This window comes from Colias philodice, chromosome 15, assembly GCF_061535455.1.
Source record: "Colias philodice isolate Cphi_HAF_F1 chromosome 15, ilColPhil1 Martin Lab GWU primary, whole genome shotgun sequence".
In the NCBI taxonomy this organism is placed as follows: domain Eukaryota; kingdom Metazoa; phylum Arthropoda; class Insecta; order Lepidoptera; family Pieridae; genus Colias; species Colias philodice.
In genome coordinates this window covers 3,976,665-3,995,042 of record NC_143100.1, presented here as the reverse complement: position 1 = coordinate 3,995,042, position 18,378 = coordinate 3,976,665, and the positions used below count along the sequence as shown (strand labels likewise).

Sequence of the window (18,378 nt, the reverse complement as noted above, 5' to 3'; positions counted from 1 at the left end):
GCTGGTCGTTCTTATCTGTATAGGAGACATATACAGAGAAACTTTCAACTTTCCGAAAGAAAGGAAAGTCTGGCCGTCGTGGGCTCTTGATCTATTAGCTTAATCTGAACATTCAATAAGTTTCGGACTTAAAAAACTGGGAAGATAATCCGATCATTCACCTAAAGGGTTAAAAGTTTGTCGATAAATGCCGGTGGATTTGAATATCAATATAATAAATTACCTTTTATTAAATGAATTCTGAATAAAGTTTTTACTTTATAAGTGAACAATACTATATATATATTACAGGTTATGAATTATTAAATATTATAACATGTTATTAGCACTTTATTATTTCCGCCGCAAATGTACAAGAATAGTTCGGCGCGCTTCTAGGAATGCGTAGCCAATTAAAGATTATGGACAAAGAAAAAAGTTGCTTTAACGACTATCACTTGGCAAGGATAATTTATTTATACGAACAACCAGTCAAACAGCTCTTTGTTCCTGTATCTTTGATTTCTAACGCAATGGAATCAATCTTAGTTTATCACTAAAAAGTAATTAATTATACGCTCCGAGATCTTTAAGGCTACGACGGTCGACGGAGGTTGGAATTCTTTCTACGTTAGCATTCTTTTACTGAATAATTCATGTGCATTTAATTGAATAACATTTAAATTCATTAGTACTGCTATTCTTTTCTGTATTTCATTTTCATTGGCAAGGAAAAGGAATACTCGATGTGGAGTGCGAAAATGTCAATGGTTTATAAGGGGCGATTATCATAAAATTTCATTTTAATGGGGTGCGGCAAAATATCATTCGCCATCGACTTTTAATGGGGATATTCTTTCCACTTATCTGTTTCAACACGATTTTGAATTTCAGATTGGAAATTCTCATGTCCTGGTCGCTCCGAGCGAGGGCCGAGCCGGTAATGGACGTATAACAGCTGTAATGGAATCTTTGATGTCATACTCTACTTCCAACTCTGTTTCTATTTAAATATTTTAAACGTATTCTGCGTTTTTTTTTCGCAACGATTTTTAAGAGCGCATAATTAAAATTTAGTTATTTAAAAATTAATTTATATTCATTATTGGGATAACATTTTATAACACTATATTTAAGCTTCTATTTCAACAGCATGTAGGGTATAACTAAGAATAATTCCGACTAAAATACAAGGGAAAAACCCTCTTCATGCGGGATTAAGTTACAGCGAGACGTATTCTCCTGGCAATGTCTGCAAACTAATATACGTGTATTAGTGCTCAATTTCGAAGGCCGGTGGAGACTGCCCACTTTGTTCCCTGTCTGAATGTTAAATGTCCTGTTCTCGCTGTATTTGTTTACAGGAAATCCGAGGTAAGGAATAAGTCTCTTTGTGCGGAGGACTCGTGTACTGAATAAATTGTTTTCAATATCTTTCACCACTTTCCCATATTTGTATCCGCACTATTTTATTGGTTGTCAACCGTGCAAAATGGAAATACACTTATTTATTGTGTTTTAAAAAGAATATTCGACAAACAATTTAAGCATTTGCTTTAATATTCACAATAACAACGGTGTGCGTTTATGAAATTCAGATAGAGAAGCCCAGAATAGTAGAAACAAAGACGTAATATCTTTGCTAGTACTGGGTTTTACGATAATGAGTTAACAACGCGTCATTTGTAATGATGTAGGGGGCATTTTGCGTATATTAAACTTTACGCATTAGCCTGGAGATTATAATAGTTGTACGCTAATGTGCATTAACCCTGGCGACCTTACATTGTTAGCCGCGGTACCTAATTGTTGTTAATAACATAATTATGGCTACAACTTTGAATTGGTTGAACTTGATGTTAATCGCCCATTTATTACTGTTAATTCTTAGGTAGAAACATTTTTAGGGGTAAGTTTTAGCTAAGGGCTATTTGAGCTTTTGTTTGGGACTGGAACGTTTGTCTTAATTATTCTTAGTTTAAATTGCCAGAATAGAAGTTAGTTTTAATTAGTATAGAATAGATATTTAAAATTCCTTATCCATCCTTGGAGGATCTTTTTCTTTACTTATTCGTTCATCAAATATACTTAGCGTGATTTACGTATCTATAAATGTATTGACTCAATGAATTTACACTTATTATAACCTTAATAATATTTTATTGCATTCACTGATACTTCATGAGTAAATAAAGAAATATTAGGTAAGTGCTAAAATCAAAATGGAATTTAACGCCTACATTATTGTTGTTATACGAATATTTTTATGAACTCAACTATTATTAAGCCTAAAATATTCACAGTTAATAAAAATATCTTTATACTTTACGCCCTCACTTATATTATTAAAGTTTCTTAAATACTGATATAATACTATGACTCAGTGGTAGTTTTTATTGTTTCCGATATATTTGCAGTCGGATGAACATAAACTAATTTTATTTTAGTTTACTTGACCTATAGCAATATACGCTTTGTTAAAATACGTTTTACTTTTTTATTTGTTAACATACCAATAATTATTCAATAGGATAAAAATTGAGATTCTGTGAAAATTAAAAAGGAAAAATTACGATGATATCACTCATACTTTACGCCCCCACACTTGAATTCAAAAGGATAGAACGATCCCAATGTAATTTCATTTATCTATTCAATTCAGATATTCCCTGTAGTATTTGCGGGCGTCGATAATGCACTCGTATCATTCCAATTGTATGTTTTTGCGTTCCAATAAAAGGGTAGATCGCAAACAGTATAAATGGTCGGTCCGTGAATTGATATCGGTAGCGGCATAAGCAGCCGCTTGTTATGGAGATTGCCTCAAGATTATAATAGAATGGAAACGTAAACAAACTTTTGGCGCCACGTGACGGGAATACAGAATGTTGGACGATTCTAATTTCACGGCGTGACGAAGAGGCCTTGTCATTTTCTTGACTGTTGCGGATATTTTCAATTTTCCCCGCGGCGCCTCCTTTTTATTAGTTGTTGTTTTGTCTGGAATACTAATTGGCGTCTAATCGGTGAGAATTAAAATTCACGCAACAACTCTCCCTGCTAATCCGAAGCGATTCAATCGAACAATTACGAAATGATATTTTTGCTCCTATTTTTAACAAAGAGTTTTTTATTTGGTATTGCAAAGGCTACATGGTACTATAAAATTAATAAGCTATTATTATCTAGGTAATGTGCTGAAAAGGCATTGAAATGACCTTCCCGCGTTATGTCTTAAAATATTATGTAAGATATTTAGTAATTTACACTCGAATTAAGTTTATAATTAAGTACCCAAACTAAATGATAAAGACCGTAAATAATTACAAGAATCACGTATGAATGAGTAAATCGTACAAATAAGTTATGTGAGCATAGTTATATATTGCACAGATGCAAAACATAAACGCTTATCTATAGTGAACTGTTTATTAATCCGTCGTCCGGATTTTAATTACGTCGGAGGTTATTAAGGGGAACGTCACAGGCTGTAATATCATTTCGCTATACCTATAGGACGATAGTAATTGCGCTTCGAGCTAACTTGTTTACACCTAATGAAAACGTTATCTCAAATTGAATTAACTTGTAATTATAAATACACATTCGTATCGTTGTTCTTGGAAATTCTTAAGATTTTACGTCTAACATTACGTCTTATAAGGTATGTTGAACTTGTATTTCATGAGCAAAAACATGTTTTCTTTTTCTTGGATTAAAGCTTTGTATAATATACAGTGATGTAAGGTTAAGGATTATTCGAGGTTTAATTTTACTGGTATATTGACTACGAGTCAAAAAGGATATTCACAGTATCGACATGCTTACTGTCGGAAAACATTTTAAGCTGTCATTTTCTTTATACTGTTGGAACTTAACATTCAGGTGTTCAAAGTAATTTTAATTATGATGTTGATTAATATATATATATATATATATATATATATATATATATATATATATAATAAAAGGGAAATAAATTATTTAAATATTTTTTGATTCGATATCATAGAGAAAAGAGGGTCTTTTTCGCCGAATTATACGTATAACATGAACTTGAGCTTAAATTTTATAAAGTTTATTGTTTGGACAAAATCAACTCAGAATAGGTATTGTATATTTTACTAAATTTTGTCCATATGATATAGTCAGTCTCGCTTTTGTTGGTAAAGGAATATTGTCACTTGTGAATTTATTAAATTTAACATAACGGCATAAGCCAAAGAGAATAGATGTAATGGTTAATGCCACAAGGATCTAAGGCTAAATATTGTAGCAAAATAGTAAGCCGAGTGGAACAGGGGCGGCGGCATAATTAAGCCAGAACTTAATCTCCTGTTACCGGGTCTCGGCTTAAGTCTTGCACGAGCTATGTTAATTGGATTTTTGATGCATTTAAGGAATTTTGTTAATGATTGCAAAATAGACTATTTGGAATTACCGTTCAATTTATAATATTCTAAGAATAGATACCGTTTTTGGTACAATTTACTTGGCCTTCAACCTTTATGTTATGTGTTTGACAGCCACTACTGCATGTTATTCTCTAATTAAAATTAATGCTAGCCAAATAATATTAATGTAATCTATTATGTTTATACAAAAGTAAACATTCACAACATATGAATTGATCAATTGAATGTACAGATGTATATACCACAATGTTTACAATGGCCGTCAGTTAACGTGATGAATGGAATGAAATCAATAGTGTCGGTTGAGCGTTAAGCAAGTATTCACAGATCCTGAATTCAATATTAAATCGGCCGTGACTTCAATGGTATTCGTGTACAAAATAAGAATTTAATTTTTCACATCAGCAAGTAGGAGAGAAACACAATAGTTTAGGTCAATCGGTCGGAGCATCTCGTATAACCTTTAACCTAATATTTTCATTGAATCGATTTAATACAAGGCCGTTGTCATTTTTAAGCTTTTGTTATATTTAACCGGAGGTTGGAGGGCTCTTTCCGACACGAGAATTATAATTGAAATAGTCGAGACAATTTCAGCCATGAATTTAATTGCATACATATTATAATGTTATGTAGCTCATTCTAAAACAGTCGTTCTAAAGGTTTTGAACATCAAATACCTTTAATTTTATATCAGGCCAAAACAAAGAGCAACACAATATATTATTTACAAGCTATACAATACATAAGCGGTTTAAATTCTTGGCCAAGCTTTTCACTCGAAACATCATAAAGTGCTTCATAAATTATTATTATACACCCCGATAAGAGATATTTCTTTCGTAAAATTGAATGTAGCATGCCTCGGGGAGTAGTCACGAAAGTCTTATCACAGTCGGAATTACAATGTCAAGAATGCTAAATAAATTATTTATGAAATTCTAAATTGTTACCTTCATTTAAATGTACATTAATTTTCGACCATTCTTGTTGTTTGGTAACTGAAGTTCCAAATATATTATTACCTTGTGTACGTGACCTATCGTGTAATAGCGACTTAGTGTTTAATTTTTCTTTAATCTAGATTGTAGCAAATGTCTTAAATTTGATTATTTTAATTTTGTTTATATTATAGTCATTATGAAAATTACGTATTAAAGTTGAACAAGTTTAAATGATTGTTGTGCTCACACAAGCAGACCCTGGGTAAATACGATATGCAAGTTTTCATATTCCATTCTATATTATTGAGACAGTGTCGTGATATCCCCGACTCACAGATAGACAGAAAGGTCATCCTTGTTCAATTACATGGAACATAGAATAACAATGCCGTTCACTCACGTCTTAAAATTTAACGTGTCAAAATTGTATTAAATTTTGACGGGTGATCTCCTTATATGGCCGTCAAGTATTAAATGACTGATGATTAGTTGTTCATGATCCTCGAAACCTAGCGAAAATTGTACCTAGTATTCTAGATCTATTTATTTCATTCATATTTTTTTTTACATAATAAGGACAAAGATAACACTTTTGATCAAAAAATAGTTGTATATTTCTCAAACTTGTTAAGCGTGAACGTGTTTATTCTATTCAATAATTATATTAATTCAATTCAAAACGCCTCTTAAGGCTTTATAATGTTTTGTTTACATGAAACATAATAGTTTGACTCACCATCGTAAACCTTGGCAATTTTTATCAATAAGTCAAGGCGTTATTCTATTGTCTTTTATAAAGTGTTAAGATGTTTATAAATAAACCGTCTTCATTTACGCGTAGCCGTGATCGATCATTTTGGTTTAATTGGTATATGAATGCCATAACAAAGCGTAGGTTAGTGTGGGCTTGCACGTTCATTATTCTATGAGGTCAAAAGTCAGCTATGATACGTGACGAATGTTTATTTGTTGCTAGCTTTACGCTGTCGGCTTTGCTTGCGTTGCGTTGTAGTTCAAATTTCTTTTTTGTGGTTGATTGAAATAGTTTTAGCCCTTAATTTGAGAAGATCTTAAAATATAGAATGTAAGCAATCAGATATAGATAGTATTAATAACCTAATATTAAAATTATTAGTCTTGGGTTATCAATAACTAGCGACCCGCCCCGGCTTCGCACGGGTGCAATGCTGATACTAAATACACTACAGAAAAACTGTGAACGTTGTATATAAAAACATAGCGGCCCGCTACGGCTTCGCACGGGTATATAATAGATAGCCGGGCGGCCGGCCGGTACCGCCGCAAACTCTACGTCCCGCAATTTTTAAATCTGTAATATCTTCGAAAATATTCACTTAAATCATACGGTGTAAAGGGCCATATAGATCTATATTAAATGAACAATGTATTCAAGGTATTTAATTGGTTAAGGATTAATGCTGTATTGGTTAAAATCGCTTCGAAAATTAGCCATTATTTGTCGTAAAAAGTAAATGACAAAAAAAAAGTTATTGTGGGTTATCCATAAGAGATAGACATATACCATTGCGGACTTTTCTGTAGACCTTTTCAATGTGTATAATACTTAGTACATTATTTTGATAAAACTCGTAGGGTTCAGCCTGCGTTTGCAATGTAAGCGGAAAAAATGTATTTTTTACGACATCACATTAGAAATCTCAAAAATAACAGTACTTCTCCACTATTTAATGGATGTTATTATACATATAAACCTTCCTCTTGAATCACTCTATCTATTAAAAAAAAACGCATCAAAATCCGTTGCGTAGTTTCAAAGATTTAAGCGTACAAAGGGACATAGGGACATAGACTAGGGACAGGGAAAGCGACTTTGTTTTATACTATGTAGTGAAGATTTTCCTGTAAATATTATTATAAGAAATTTCAGTATTATGTAACTTAGTTAAAATGATAGTGATAATGTCACTAACATAGTTAATTAACATTTTCTCTATTAATAAATATCTATTCTATTTCTCAATGAATTGTCTATCCAAATTAATATAAGAATAGTATCTTTTGATGAGGTTATTGAAGGATGAAAAGACAAAAGAATGTCTGGACTTTGCTATTTAATCAGTAGGGAAGCTTAATAGATTTTTTCAGTCGTAGAAATAATGGCTTAAAGAAATGATTTTTTGCTTGGTAATAATATGTACTAGAGTCAAAGGCAATGAATAAGTCTTTGAGTTTAAAATTAAGAACAAGTTGGAGAATTGCATTTTAATTAACGTTTTAATACTGATTTATTGAGCAGGTGTTAACGTTAAAGTTAATCAATTTCAATGAATAATTTAACATTAAGTATATTACAAAGTACAAGCATAATGAAAAGTTGTTAGATACATAGTGTATCTAATGCTATTACAGCTGTTTAGTAAGTCATTTTTCTAAGAAAATGGTAGAAGTTTCTAGTATATTAGTAACATAAAATATATGAGCGTGTTTCTCATACTAAGAGAGCTCGTTTCGTCACAGGTACCGACAAATATCCACTAGAACTAGTTTCATTATACTTTTTCTTTTTATTGCTTTGTTTATTCTGTATTACTTCGGGAGATTAGATGCTTGTGATTTATTGCAATTTATTTGTTTCCATTGAACTGTGAATACGATACTAAGACAAATACCAAAGTTTGTTCTTGTAAGATTCTCTTTCAGTAAATACATTCTGGCTGCGAATATATTACAGCAATGTTATTTTTCGCATACTATGAACTTTGTGTGGAACTTGACTATAAATAGCAATGATTTTTTTAAGGAAAAATTACTTATTTTTATTTTTGTAGCTATAAAATACCTCGCACCACCATTCTGTTGCAATGTTGCGTATTACATTTGGCACGTGAATTGCAATTGGAATTGATAATATTAAAGATAAATTAATCTCATTATTAAAGGAATTTTTTTCATTAATCGATAATAAAAGCTTCTTATTGACGGACCGAATAAATGTATAACTATCACACCAAAGTAAGCTCTAACGCAAGTATATAGAATATAATGTTAGACAATATTAAAAAGTTAGTTTTTTCCTTGTTTCAATAGATTTTCACAGCAATATTTAATTACAAACCGATATTAATCCGATCCGAAAAATTGGTTTTGATCCGCCTCGACAACAATTTAGATACGGAAATTATTAGTGGAACAGAATCTTTCCAATTTAAAACAATGTTTCAACAATCAAAATATGTGCTAAAATGTTTATTTTTTCTCAACGCATGTCATGGACGTTAATATATCCTTTACAATTTTAAATATGTCTACATTACGAACAAAATAAATAAATATGTACAATAAATAGCATTACATAAATTATACATCAATAAAAATACTGCACATGATAGAAATAGGCCAAAAATGACGCTTTCACATTTCTTCTGCATCGAATTTTATGACGATGCAATGTAGGAAGCAAAAAGTAACACGTAACAGTACCGACAGCTGTTATTCCGAGATGCAAGAAGAGTTATTGCATGCGACCCTCTTCACCTGCTCGCTTTTCACTATTGGAATTTATAAGACACCATGTTTTTTGGGACCGAATCCAATTATATTTGTGTTATAAAATGTATACCTATAGGATTTTGGAAGTGAAGATTAATTTGTAGTTAAACTGAAACTTCCCCATTTATGCAAATAAGAGTTAATGACGTTCTGAATTACATTGAAAATTTGATTGTTGGATATTTAAAACAAAAACAATAATATGCACGATAACTACATAGGACCATGATAAAGGTTGATTTTCGCAATAGAGTTGCATTGCAATACAAGATAACATTCTGAATTATCAAGATTTTAACGCCATTTATATTTGACACGAGTTAAAAGTTACAAAATTAATATTCATAAAATATAATAATCGACCCATAATATAAAGCGGAGAGCGGCTCATATGAATAGATTCTACGATCGATACAATAATGTTGTCATCCTTTCAAGAATAATTTATTCCAATATAATTATGTCGGAGCTGTCGAAGTGTAATTGCAGTACTGCGAAGGGATTTTCTTATAGGTACGGAAAACATGTAAATGGAGGGATCAATATAACGTCGGTTCTGAGGCGACTTGCGACAATTTCGTTATTGTATTGTATATTTCACAACTATACAGATTTGTTTACATGTTCATTTTGTATTACAATAATTTACAGAAATGTATTGTTGTTTTAATAGTTGAAAAATAATCGTAACATAGTCGTATGTTAGCTAAATTATCAATGAATTCAATATATTTAAAAGTTCACTTATTGCTGATACAATACTTAATGCCCTATGGATTCTAATTATAATATTTACTTAGGTACCCTCCGACCTTATTTTGATGTTGCTAGTACCTTATGCCTTATGACTTATTAAATTGAAAAATTGTTAATTGATTATTATTAAAGTAAACATTAATATTGAGAATTATTCTGAAGACTTCTTGTTTGACTTAAATAATAATATCATTTCGTAAATTATATTTATTCAAGCCACTTTTTTTTAATGTTCTATTCGCGTGATGTAATATTTTATAAGGCTATTAAGACGTTTGTAAATAAATGAGTATAATCCAACTATTAATAGAGCTGCCTGGAATGGATTAACCTGCTATTAAACATTCAAATAAAATTCAAAATTCAAGACAAATATACATTGTAACTTTAAGACGATACACAAAAAAAAATCCACTGCTTGGCGGGCGGAGTCTAATAGCTCGCTATCGCGAACGCGAGTGTGCGCGAAGTCATTCTTGCATACTCGCCGCGCTGCCGCTGGCCGACTCGGGACAAACATGTATGGAGTCGTCATACAGTTATAATATTGTTATACATATATTTAATTGTTGATTTATTGGTTTTATTTTCTTGCTTATAAACAAAAAATTATCTTCTTTTTAACAACTACTTAGACATTATTAATAATTATTAATTACATATTATTATTTCGTAATGTTTACTTTATTACAAAATAATACAGGTTATAAATAATCTTTAAAATAACAAAAAATATTGTTACTCTGAAAAAATGAAATGGTACCTAATTACGCGGAATACTGAATTGATTTAGATAGAATTTGATGCTGACGTAGATATTACATCATGCCCAGAAATGAAAGGTACTATTTCTGAAAGAAGTTATAAACCCTAATTCTTCTCAGTCAAAGTCAAGAGTGGAAGATATCGCTAATACAGTAAAACTGATGCGAAACTTTGGATGTTAATTTGTATATTTTTTTGTTAGTTGTTACTTAATCACGTCACGACTACATTACCAATTTTGATAAAATATAGCTAATTGCCTGGATTTACACATAGGATACTTTTTATCCGAACTGAACACTTCTGTGGGATAAAACAGGATTCACGATATAACCTAATTCCACGCGGGCAAAGCCGCGGTCAGAATGATATTTTTTTAAATAAAAAAATTGTTTAAAAAAAACAAAATATATTTTATTTTTTGCACTCTATTATAATTGTAATTATTCATTACAAATAATCAAAATAAAATAGCCAGAACAAAGTTAGGCCCTGGTAGGATAGGTAGGCAGGTACAGCAATGTGAGACGAACACTGGCTTATTTATACCAATAATAATGTATTATAAACATTAAATTAAGTTTACTTTCTAACAACAAAAATACATAATATTAGCTAATGTGAAAACGAATCAACCAATCATCCCACAACAATGAAATGTGCACACAAATATTCATCCAAATCGGTTCATGTGATTAGGAGGAGTGACTGCAGCGCCATCCTCCGGGCCCAATTGTGTTTCCAGATCATCCAGGAACTCAATTTAATATACTTACACAAAATTTTTCGAAATGAAAACTCACATTACTATGTAAATATGAATATAAACCTGTTTTAGTACTAAACAATTTCCCGCACAGGTGTAGTAAGTATAAATGAAATAAATATCAACATCAAATTCTTTATACAACATACTTATCTACCACCTACTAAGAAATTTTTGTTTTTTCGTATTTTTTTAAAATATAATACTACTCCAACGAGCTCCTGTTCCATAATTCCATATTACGTCCACCATACTTCCACTAAGTTCACCATGATTTTTTATTTCTTTGCACTTTGTTGCTTTTTGCTAAAAATGGAATCATGCGATAAAACCAGTAGAGCGTTGATAACATACATTTTTGACTGAATAAAGGTACTTACGAAGGAGTGGGTTCACATTGTGAACAATCAGTGGGTTTATTTTCCTTCTGGATTCCGGATTTCTGAAAAGATTATTTATGCTATAAATGAAAAAATCTTACACATTCGTTATGTACTTAAAACAGGAGTACATATCAAACATCGTCTATAATACAATTATCATCAAATTTAAAATAAAACCAACTTACTTCATTAATTTGTTCCAATTGTAAGCATTCTTTTTCCTCCAACCTTTATGTTTCTTCTTCTTATTTTCTTTATTGTCCCCATTTGTCTTATCGTGTTGTCACCCTTTTTTACGATTGCGCAAGCGACACAAGTTACCCGTGTGACGGCCGTAGCGGGAATGACTCGTGCAGCGATCGGGGTAGGAAGGTACAGGGCGGCTCTCGCTATATTGGCTGGTCAGGCGCTAATTTCAAGTATTTCTTGTTTATTTCAAAACCATCGCATATTTCAAAATTCTAACACGGTAGACGTATAGGTTGTATATTTTATAGTTAATATCCAAAAAGTCGTAACTTTACGTTTGTTATTTTGAAGATGCCAGAGATTAAAAAAAAATAACAATGAGAACTTTGTATTTTTTTTCTATCGAGAAAATATCATGGAATCATGTTTCTAAAACGGTAGACGTATTGTGTTACTATTGAACTTTCTTGTCAAGAATTTTCATCACGACAACTTTAATAATATAAAAATTACGAAGGTTTAAAAAGGGCCGTAAATGTTAGAAAAATTAATTCATCACCTTAACGACAGCGCTAGCATGTTACGCGCGAGTTAAAAGTTGAAATAAGAGCGCCCAGTAACAATATTTCGAGGCTCGTTTGTGTGCTCGTTTGCATCTAAATTGTTCCTTCTAAAATGCGAGGTGAAACTAAAACATACGTTTAGTGTGGTGCCTTAATTCATCGTCACGTGTGCTTCAGACGCGCCATCATTATTCGCAGACATGAAGCTTTGAAGAGCCCGAGTGTACATAATATACGTCCAATTTAAAGTTCAAAACGAAATAGTTTGAGGGATTAAATAACTAGCAATGGTACTAGACATTTTATAATCCATTGACTGGATTGCCTAAGTTTCAGATAAACGATGTTAAATCAAAATATTTTAATGGAATTTAATTTTATAACATTAGTAGGTACCTGCTCAGCAGTAATTATATAATACGAATATGAGTGGATATTGTACATTGAGACGAGGGCACTGTTGGAATATATATATTATATAACTAAATTAGTATTAATTCTATAAATCACAGGCTAAAGTGATCCGATTTTTGGGATTAATGGTTGCGCTCACACCTTGAAGGCCGTATCCCAGCTTCCGCTCTATTTGTGCTTAATTGATGTTCGATGATGTTTAAATACAGAGGTATAAGAGCGGATTATGGGATCTATTTCTAATGATTAATTGCCTAAATAGGTATATCAGTAACATATGTGGCATTATTTTCATTGATCATTGATCTTTCCAGTAAATTAACTGTGAGAGAGTCTCCAATATTTTTTTGTTTGCAATATTTCGATTTTCGACCATAACAATATTTTGAATGAAACGTGTTAAATTTTTTAACGTTCACTCCTTTATCTATCTATACATATAATAAAATTGTAGAAATATTAACCATATCATTGAAAATATATATGTAAGGGGAAACGAAGCAAAAAGATTTTGCAAAATTCGATTACTAAAATTTTCACTTACTTTTCTGATAACAGCAACTTGACTACCTGAAAAACAATTGACATTTTTCATTAATAAAAGCTTGTACAATTAACATATAATTTACTTATATATTTGAATTTAATTGTTGAAACCAGTTTGTTATTTTATTAAGCTCTGATTTATTTTTTCACAACGACTAATTTTGATGAACCTTAAGGCACTTAAGGTTAGGCCTCAGCCATAAATCAAACACCCATTATTTATGCAGCAGCCAACCAGTTCTTTAATGCAATTGCGTCACGCATTTGAATCCCGTGTCCAGTTCATTTGGCCGTCATTATTCTGCAGCACGTCGCCCGTGTCACTCCGCGTGACAGCGTGACTTGCTACGCATATAGCACATTCCCTAAACATCCATTTGCGTGAATTCGATTCCTAGGCAAATTGTACATCACTCCGGTCTTTTAGAATTTGGTAAAAAAGTTCTTGGACAGTTATTTTTTCTCTTTTTTGTTTCGTTTCAGCTTGCATATATATTTTCAATGATATATATGTATACCCGGCGCGGCCTAAGATGATCCCTATGACAGTTCGTCTTAGTGATTGCTCGTATGATGGATCATGTCGATACTTTACTATTTTATAGGCTAAGGCGTGGTTTGCATTCAGCCACGTCGGTAAACATGTTTTTACAAATATTATAAAATGAATTTTTAACGTCTATTATGTAAACGAAACGGTAAGTAAAACGAAAGTTTTCCAAAACATAAAAATGCACCTTATCATTTTCTCGTAATCTTTAACCCGTTTAACACAGTGTATATTATTTTATCATGAAAATGGAATCCCCCATTTAATTTTTCTAAAAAACTTATATTATCATAGGTAAGTAAATTAACGCGAACGGTAATTAATTAATTATGCTGCGATCTTCAATAGAGAATGAACTATAGCTTAAGCATGGAAAAAATGTGAACTCGTTTCCATTATCGAAATTTGTTTATCGATACTTTCCGCACTAGTCGATAAATGCCAACGATGTAAGTTTTGAAGGACGTAAACGTAAAGTCAGATTGATATAATTTCTCGTAAATGTTAAGAATTGTTATAATTCCAACGGAATATCATTGTAATGGCATAAAGCTACGTAAAAATTAATAAATGCCATTTTTAGACGCTTCCAATACGTTTCTAATTTAATGGTGACGCCATTACAAGTTTGTCTCTTGAGAATAACTGTCAGTGTCATAGGGATCATCTTAGGCCGCGCCGGGTATAGACTACATGATATAGTTAGTATTTCTACAATTTTATTATATGTATAGATAGATAAAGGAGTGAACGTTGAAATATTTAACACATTTCACTTAAAATATTGTTTATTACTCATCATTCAATAATATCAAACCTAAAGATAGGATTTATAAATCCTTAATATTATAAATTCACGTTATAATTATTATCTGAAAAGAAAATACGGTAGCCGTGAAAGGTAGCCAAGTTTTCAAAAGCCTTCACTTAGAGCTCCATTAGGAAGCTTGAATAGTTTATAAGTTAGTGATAGCTTTTGTTTTTAATGAAAACTTTGCTGTTTTAAAATAAGGGTGTTGGTGTTAATATTGAGTAAAGTGCTCCTTCGATTTTTGCTTAAAATTCTGAATATTAGGCTAAATTCAGTTTGTGTAAATTGCATACATAATTTGTCATTTAAACTTACAGAAAGCTGTTAAATCAACCATACAGATATAAAATTATATAAATTCGACATTTATTTATCAATTTGAATGTTTCTCGTCGCTGGTCATAAGTATTAAAACCATATTTCAATATTTGCCGCAGCCCTAATTGCGCATTCCTCAGTGGATGCTTTGGAAGCTTATTTGGAAGTGTTCTTCAATGGATTTATGATTATGTTTTCCAACAGTATGCGTTATCGTTACACATTCGACACGCGTTGTTACTATAAAATACGATTCACAATGATTGTATAATAACTGTCTTCACCGACTTTTATGACAAATGTTATACTACATTTTACAATTTACATATTCTATATATTTAGAAGTACATTAAACTCCTAATTTTTACAGTAGAGATAATAACAGTTTGTTATAATATGTATATGTCTATTTTGCTTTGAAAAAAAGTATAGTGTCAGTGTAGATATTTATAGCTCTATGTTCTATCTATTTAGAAAATCTAAAAATGAACAGCTGGTATACTTCAGCATCAATCTTGATTAGAGCTGTCCGAGGGTTAAAAGCATCGGACTAAATTCTTTCTTAAATGGACTCCCATTTCAGTTTTAAATAAAATAAAATTCTCATTTCAGTAATTTGACATACGTAATTGGACATTTCAGACTGAATATTTTTAACTATGGCTGGCTATTTTCGAATGAAAATATAAGACTGGGAGATTTAATCTTTTGTCTAATGCGGCGACTCGTTTCATAAATTTATGTAACCATAGTAAGTTTATACAGTATTACACAAGAAGATAGGTGTTATTTCGTTACAAACAAAAATGTAATAAACCTGTTAGGTGACAAAGGATAGAGTAACATAAAGTTTTATTAGTCTGTTTACTCGAGTTACTTGAATAAGTTGAATATAAATGGCAAAAACTAACCCTAGCCGGTTGAATAGTGGAATCATCAAAATAATGTATATTCCTCACGGCCGTCGGTTTTCAAGTATCAAATTTATTTTTATGTATATTTTTATTGTTTGCGGTGAGGATTGTCGCCTCCTTAGGGGCTGTTTGTATGCCGACTGGAAAGAATTACGTGCGCGTTGGTGGAACCTTTTCAGGAATAGCGATAAAACAATTTGTTGTCTCAACGGTAGGTGAAGTACGATTATTGCCAAATCTACTTATGCTTCTATTCTATTTATAAGCTTGAATATAATTATTATCCATGGATTGTGGAGTGCACTATTCGACATTCAAAGACATTTCTTTGCTTGAAATAACATAATGTTAATGATGCGCATTTGAGTGTAGTTTTCCATTCTCAGTGTAAATCCTACTCTTTATAAACTCTGCATGTAAATAAATAAAAAATCTTATAATTTATACGTCATTATGTGAAGTATATCATTATATAGCATATTCAGTAGCGCTAGTGAACCTATGAAAGCTCTTGATTGTGCAATTTAATTAAGTTAATCCGATCCATAATTACACGGAGCCAATTTTCGATATCCCTCCTGTTAACTATGATCGTTGGTTTAACAGAAATTGGTAATTTACGCATAGCGTTAGTCATATATACGTAACTATCGCTCATGATTCATGAATTATCCCTGATTAATTAGAATATCTATTCTAGTATTATAAATCTAAAACTTACTATTCGCCTACTGGTTATTTTCGTACAGTTCAGAGAAAATATAGACTTTTACTACATTTACTTATTTTGTATAAATATTTAGATATCTATCGTATAAATACAAACTTAAATATTAATTATGTATTAGTAGTAATGAGTTCGTCTTATGCAAGATCATATTGACCGACGGGTTAGATGTTAGCATGAAATATAACATGTTTAATGTTTATATTGTTTTCAGTATGAAATGAAGATATAGCGGAACATCGGTAGAACGTGAATGTCAACATTCAAATATCGTTACCGAATACGACGCAAACAGCACCAAATGTTATGAAGATGAAAACCGGGGACACTTGTGTCGAAACTTCAATAACAAATTGCATTGTGCCGACGCAGCCGATATTCCTATGAAATTGGATTGCGCTATCTAATCATTCCGATCGTGATATCATTGATGATGTTCGTGACGGGTTTGCCGCGTTGATGATCATTTTGTCAACTTTTCTCGTTGAGAAAACAGATCTATTGTTGATCATCGATTGATTGAATTGTTAGATGCAATGTGTAGAAATATACGGTGTTGTCATTGTAGTGTTGAAACAAATGCGCTTTGCAAATTGCTCAATGAGTATATGAGATATACATAATATGTATCTAGAAAACAATAATTTAATCTAACCTAAGTAGGTACTCGAATATGAACGTATAATATTTTTTTATAATATATGTATAAAATAAATATAGTTATAGTTACAATAGGTCTAATATTTTAGTCCAGATCCGTTGCTATTGAACCGTAAATATACGAATAAAAAAAGATTCGTATCAATAGATTCTCCAATATTCGAATCCATCAAGTAAAATATATCATCTAAATCGCCATTCGTATATTTACTAAAACGTGGATGTAATTTAGATTTTTTTTTATAAAATCGCTATATCGAATAAAATGTTCAGATTGATTTTATTTCTACTTTATTCAATAGAGATATCACATATTTCATAATTTGTATATTTTATATGTAGTTACAAGTGACTCAAATGGTTAGTGTAGTTGTTATTCAAAATAATTGATCGAGCTTATTGACAGACGTAATAAACGTACAGTGACAATGAAGCCAATATCAGGTATTATAATTTTTATTAATTTTCCTTTTATGAAGTTTTTCTATAAATAGCGGGCGTATTTTAGTACGAATTGAGTCACGCTCTCTGCGGGATAATTACTGAGTAAATAAAATGCCAGTTTAAGTTTAAAGATTAAATTAAATTTAAGTTAATTGTAATAGGTATATTATGACATTTCGAAAGATGAGTCAGTGCGTAGAAACCCACATCCTTACTTTTCTATACTCACATTGAGATACGAAAGCCTCCGTAATTTTAACGACACTTTTCATTTAAAATCAAATGAAATTATGAAAAGTATCGTCAAATCATTTAAAAATTTTCATTTAAAATTTTATTATCACATTTTCCTTTACTTTTTTATTTTCTTCAGCGTACTCTAAAATGATATAATTTTCTACACAAAAATTGTATGAAAACAACTGTTACGTAACTAATTACAACGTTATTAAATTTAAAGAAGCATTGTTTGGAAGATACATATTCATAAGGATTTATTTAAAAGCGTCCCAAATGCACGCCACCTCCAACCATGAATAAAATTAGCGTTCGTTAGAGACCGCAATGAGTTATTACGGATATTATAACTACGTTAGTGTACTTTTTTGGCATATATTTAATGTTAGTTGAATTATGGATGTACAATTATCTTTTATAGCTAAATTACTGGTTAATACAGAAGGTGAAAGCCAAGTTTATGAAA

General features: G+C 31.2%; 1 protein-coding gene and 1 long non-coding RNA gene across 3 annotated transcripts in view; both read right to left on the bottom strand.

Annotated features, from left to right (window-relative positions):
- Nucleotides 1-18,378, bottom strand: part of LOC149482110 (uncharacterized) — a 100,274-nt gene that overhangs the window by 18,913 nt on the left and 62,983 nt on the right. For both annotated transcript variants that reach the window (XM_089704127.1, XM_089704128.1), the window contains exon 4: nucleotides 13,250-13,275. The gene's annotated coding sequence lies outside the window, so the exon portion shown is untranslated. The remainder of the gene's footprint in view (nucleotides 1-13,249; nucleotides 13,276-18,378) is intronic.
- Nucleotides 10,815-11,867, bottom strand: LOC149482111 (uncharacterized). The gene is made up of 3 exons (XR_016316718.1): nucleotides 11,725-11,867; nucleotides 11,537-11,598; nucleotides 10,815-11,462 (listed from the first exon to the last, which is right to left on the bottom strand). It is a non-coding gene; the product is annotated as an uncharacterized LOC149482111 (long non-coding RNA).